Source organism: Gouania willdenowi, chromosome 3 (assembly GCF_900634775.1).
Source record: "Gouania willdenowi chromosome 3, fGouWil2.1, whole genome shotgun sequence".
Taxonomy (NCBI): Eukaryota; Metazoa; Chordata; class Actinopteri; order Blenniiformes; family Gobiesocidae; genus Gouania; species Gouania willdenowi.
In genome coordinates this window covers 28,991,258-28,997,533 of record NC_041046.1, presented here as the reverse complement: position 1 = coordinate 28,997,533, position 6,276 = coordinate 28,991,258, and positions in this window count along the sequence as shown.

The window sequence follows — 6,276 nt, the reverse complement described above, 5'->3', positions numbered from 1 at the left end:
AACACGGTCAGATAGACAAGAAATTGCAGCCAAATAAAAGAATAATGAAGGCATCTAAACCTTAACAAGTTTGCCTTTGTTCTTCCCCTCCACCCACCACAGGCAGGCGTTGCTGCAGTTTTGAGGGCAGCTCTGAGAGTTCCATGCCCATCGGCCTTCAATCACATGGGATGTCTGAGTTTGACAGTATAAAGCCTTTCTTCTAGAACAAAATAAGACCCCTAAGCTATAGTGGATGAGCTGTTAGCAACCATGTGGTCCGCGGGGAGGTGGACCAAGCATGGCTTGTTCACTGTACACAAAGTGCTGGTTAGGGATAAGACAATGGAGCAGTAAAAACACAATTGGATGCTGAAATAGGCCAGAAAATCATCATTGTTTGGTATTGTTCTGCTCAAGTTTACAAAAAAACCCACTTGAATGAAACCATTTTTCACTACTGACCACGACAAATAAAAATGAACTGTTAAAAAAGAAGAAGTAGTAGCTGTTATTTTATTTACTTGCAGCATTGTGATATTTTATTTATGTTGTTGTCCATTTATGCAGGGATTCAGTGTGAGTTACTCATGACTTAGGCCATTTCTGGATTAATTTCAATCTTACACCGAGAGGACACCATCAGTTCCTGCCTTGGCCGAATCAATAGGCAACAGTCTTTCCGGCATAGCAGTCAATACGCAACACTTAAGGTGTCTGAGAAAACTAAAGAATCCCAATAATTGGTATTAATGCCCTGGATTTCCCTAAGCAGTGTGCTGAAAGGCAGCCTGTATCTAAGAGACGTTGAGCTGTAACGCAGCGTACGCGTTTCACAAAGCTCTCATTGCTCCGCCACTACAGCCTCTGTAAATGATGTTAACACCCTCAATGAACCAAACTGAAAAGTCCTTATGTTGGGCCATCCTGCCGACACAACTACACACTCAAAAATTAAAGTACATAGTGGAGCCTTTGGGAGCATTGTACCTACTGTTTGTCTCATTCTGTGAAGTAAAAAGTTCTCAACTTTTCAAAGCTGTGTTTACTTTTTAAAAGCAATTTTTTTTTGACCCATCTATGCTGGGCCAGAGAAAATAGGGCCTTGTTCTGCACCAAGCAGCTGCGGTACCGCTGTTAAAACGACAGTCTTCAAAGTCCTTAAATAGATTACAACGCCGTGTTTGTGGGCCAAAAGAGAAAGGATTTCTTTTGTAATTAAACCCAACTTTGAAGTAGAGTTTCACGCATTTATTGATACGCGACCGACTTTATCAAAATTATTTTCTCTATCAAAATTGGCCCTAATCCTCTTCCATAACTGTCTGTGTTCACAATGACAACATTCAACAACTCGTAAATCGTGATCGCTGTTTGTTAAACCTCAATGTGTTCCTGGTAAATCATGTCCGGTCCATTAAAACTCCTCTTTTAACTAATATAACACATTCATTACCACTGTTTTTAGCTTAAGATTGTATTATGAACATCACAAATTTCAAATTTGTATTTGTTATTTATAGCTCTGAACCTCATTGATCTGAGCCTGAACAGCTTGAAGCTTGAGTTTCACAAAACATATTTTCTGGATTTTAAAATCATTTAATTTTTTTACACAATCACAAAAAGGAAGACCTTTTGTGTTTCCGATTGAAAGCGACCGGACAGATTTTATTTGTCTGTCAAGGGAATTCAACAAATACAATCATTCACAAATTGCTGTTAGATTAATTTCTAGATCTATACACACCAGCCAAAATCAAAAGACCAGTGGAAGCTTGGAGGGTTATCTCTTTCCATTTGTCTTTGACAATCTGTTTCCCTTCCAAGTTAGACATGTTCACAACAATGGACTCATTCAGAAACTGTGCAAAACATGATTTGACGTCATCAATCTGGATTTGAATATTAACTATAGTTTTTTGAGAATTTTTGTGTTTTTTTAATTAGGCCAAATTTGATCAGAACACAAGGTGAAAAGATATTCACGTTCTCTCTAATTAGCTGTGATTGATTTGTTTGCCATCCGTGGTGTGTGTCTCTATAACGCTAGAATGTGGTTATGCACTTCCGTCGACCGGTTTGGTAAATAACGCCGAGTCATCTCGAGAGTAGCCAAGACGCTTTCAGGTAATCTATTCTTGAATATTCTGGGTTGACCCTGGACTCCATCCCAGTTTGCAGTACCCAGTGAACCTCCAAAGAAGACATCCAGTGGGATTCTAACAGGAGGAGTGAACCACCTCCACCAGCTCCTGATGTGGAGGAGCAGGACTTCTACTTTGTGCTCCACATGATTGATGACTGCAAGCAAGGACAAATGCATCACCATGTAATACTGGATGTATCTCCTGTGTATTTGTAATCCAAATAACAATAGTAGTATTACAGTACTGTAGTATTATGACAACCTTTAGACCACAGAAATGTCGTTGTCTTTAGGCATTTTTTAAAAAGATTCCCACTTCATCATGAAGAGCAATGTTTCTCAAATGGGGGTACGTTTACCAATACGGGGGGTACTTGAGCGAGAGAGAGTGGAAAATTAACAAATAAAATGTCAGTTAACCCAGGCGTGAGATGAACGGGAATGATTAAAACTACAGAAACAAAATCAATTCAGGAGCCACTAACTCAGCGTTTTTCAACCTTGGGGTCGAGATCCCATGTGGGGTCCCCTGAAATTGAAATGGGGCCGCCTGAAATTTCAGAAAAATTCAAATAGATTTTTAAATTTTTTTAATTCTTCTTCTTTTATTAAAACAACACACAATCTTAAATAACTATTTCTATACTTCCACTTTGTAGAATATAAATCTAGTTCAACTAAAATGCAGTAAATAGCACGTACCACGTAACCGAGAATTCAGTCAAATGACTCAATTCCACCGAGTAAAAAAAGGTCTCTGAGAGGCTCTTATATATTATGTCAAATTACAGCCCGATTCAACGAGGAGTAGTCATTTGAAAAATGGGGCCCCCTGGCGCCCCCGTGACACATACGGAGTAATGAGCCCCATTCATATATTGGTATGTGTCAATGAATCGGTACCACCAACTGTCGTAATATTTGACTCACAAATAAATGAGAAAATGACTAATGGAAATTACAAAAAGGCCACTAATCGAATTGTGCGAGGCATAATCGTAATCTACGTTGAACTACCTTTGAAACGATATATCACAACTATGTTCCCATAAATTTGGAAATTACTGGAAATGGGGAGTGGGCAGCCGGGCCCCATTTCAAAAAAAGGGCTCCGAGCACCTTGGTTTTGATCCCAGTCTATTCCTGTCTATGTGTCAAATTGTCCTTGGACAAGACACTGAACCCGAAGTGGCTCCCAGTAGTTGACCAGCACCTTGCATGGCAGCTCAGTCCCACTGGTGTGTGAATGGGTGAATGAGTTGATATTGTAAAGCGCTTAAAGATTACTTTAGTGTAGAGATAAAGCGCTATATAAAAGAAGTCCATTTACCATGATTTTCATTTTTACTAAAAATAAACATTATAAAACCCCATATTTTTAATGCTGTCATTTGTAAGTTTTCCACTTTCTCCCTCTTAAGTACCCCCTTGTAGTGTTATTGCGTATCCCTAGATGTACATGTACCCCCATTTGAAAAACACTGATCTAAACGATCAATTTGTGGGCTTTGAACATGTTGAACTCTTCACTTGTTGAAAGAAAACCATATCACATGTTGTTTTGATGGCGATGTCAGCATTGTCCTCTGCTCTGTGGTTCTTTATTGGTTTTTTCATGCAGGTTTACACGATGCTGTATGTTGTATTAAAACATGCAGTGCTTAGAACACCAACTGGTCGCTGCCCATTACTCATTGTTCACAGAGCCGTTCTATCAGTGCGAGCGGTTACAAAGTGAAGGACAGCTAACAACAAGCATATGTCGCCTCCCGTTTCCATCATAAAGCTCACATGGGTTCAAAAGCACCGAAGGTAAGGCAGTGCAAGAAAACGAGGGGTGAGGTGGGGTGTGGAACATTCAAAATTCAATCAAGTGAAGGCCGTCTCCAGCAGGGAAACAGCGTGTGGAGGCGGGAGAAAGATGAGGGAAAACTCAGCTGAAGTTTCCACTGGGCCTGCTGTGCTCCTAATGCAGCCTTGGATGTAATTGGGTCCCAGAAGGCTGTTCATTATTGCGAGTGAGCGAGGCAACAAAACAGAAAAGGGTTTGGAAGGAGAAAGAAATTGTCTCATTCTTCGCTCAGTGCCTTTGTCCTGGCACCATTATGGGACAGGAGTTAATTAAAAGAGCAGTTGATGCTTGTGTTTTCTCTCATCGATCTCACTTCTGCTCTTATTAAGTTTGTAATGACAGCAGAGCTCGTCCCTGTCAGCCACCACATACTCAACCAACTAGCGGGGTGGAGGTGGGGGTGGATTGCAGTGGTCAACTGCCAACGCTCGCCATAATCCTTCATCAAACCTCAGGGCGACCATAGCCAGTCTGCAGAGGACAGATGTACTTGTGAAAAAGCCGCTTCTGTACTCGGGGTGTGGCTGAGGAGCCCATTTTAAGAGGCGTGGCCTGGCACCCTAATCCTATGGCTCCGATCTGCTGCACCTTCAAGGCCATTTTAATTCCTTCCATCATTACAGCCTCAGTAAAGGTGACTGCTGACACTGTCATTCACAAGGACTATTTCAAAATGTCAGCCCCATAGCAGAGATTTGTCTAATTAAAGTTGCTGGAGTCCATTATGCCGTCCCCTCCTCTAGCTGCCACCCACAATCACAGCGAGGAAGCTGAACAAGATGTAGGCACGCTCATCATATGCTGATTTGAACGAGGGTTACAGATAGGCAGGAGATGACTGACCAACAAGAAACGAGAGCAGCACTAAGAGAAAAAAAAAACACATTCTCTGTTATTGTGCGCCACATTTGAAGAACTGCACGCTTCCTTCGGTCTTTCCCTTCAAATTGATGCCAGCTTGTGTGAGAGCCTTCAGCTTTAGAGACATCAAGAAACGTCAGCGTGACAGCGATGAAGGCACCAAGCCAGGCTTTTGTTTAACAGTCTCGCGACCTGAAGATTTACATACAGCTCAAATAGAGCCAAGCGTCCCCGCACACAGCCAGACTCTTTATCTAAAGCATATCAATGTCTTCACTAGCTAAGGGCTTTCAAAGCCCTGGGATCACACATGAAGATGTGCGGCACATGTAGATGTGAGCGTCTGAGGAAGGAGGAACAGATCCATGCTTTTTGTCTCTCTCTGATCACTTCACTTATACCTTCGCTGAGGATTCTAAATCAGACACTGGAAACAACTGTTAGGAATCTCATTATGATCCCTGCAGCAGAGGATTCTGGGTCACTTCTTCTATTCTGTGTTAACATGTTGCCAGAGATACTAGACTCAAGTAGAAGTAATGTTACTTGATTGAAATTGTACTCAAGTACAAGGGTGTCATAAATAAAACACTCCAGTACAAGTAAAAAGTAGCTCAATTAAATAGTACTAAAAATAAAAGTTACTTTCACCCCTGATGTTTATTTTTGGTAATAAATCTTGCCTTCCCTTGCATACAGTAAACATCTCAGACCAGATCTTGCACAATTGGAACTTAATTTATTTTCCATAAAGGCATCTATATGAAATAAAAGGTTTGTCAACATTTTTACAATCCTTTTTTTTTTTTTTTTAATAAAATGACACCAATTAATTCAACTCATAATAAAAAAAAATTCTTAGGCTCTAAGTATAACTACACTTATGAACATTTACTGCTGTTTTGATGCCATGCAATGCGTTTAATCTGATTGGTCGGCTACCATTTGATTGTTGTCTGATTGTTTCATTTTTTGTAGTTTCACGATGTCATTTTAAAACCAAAAATAATAATTTACTCAGTAAAAACGTACTTAAGCACAAGTACAATTACTGATTTAGAAATATACTCATCAGAGTACAAACACCCATAAAAGCAACTCATTTACAGTAATGCGAGTACTTGTAATCAGTTACTTTCAACTATTCATGTTGCAGATACAAGATCTCACAAGGTCAAGTTTTCAGAAAGTTGTGCATTGAGGATACAGTCGTTGGGCAAGGTGACATATTTGTTGCCAGAGACGATTGTAGGACAGATTAGTCATGAAATGAACTGACAAACTAATGACTGAATTGTAGCAATTTAAATCTTTATTCCCTTTTGTTTTGTACTTGATTACAAAAAGAATTATGAACAACAATCAAAAATTAAATCCTTAAAACTGATGACTTTCTGTTTTATAACAATAATATGGATATGAATACAGTAAAACA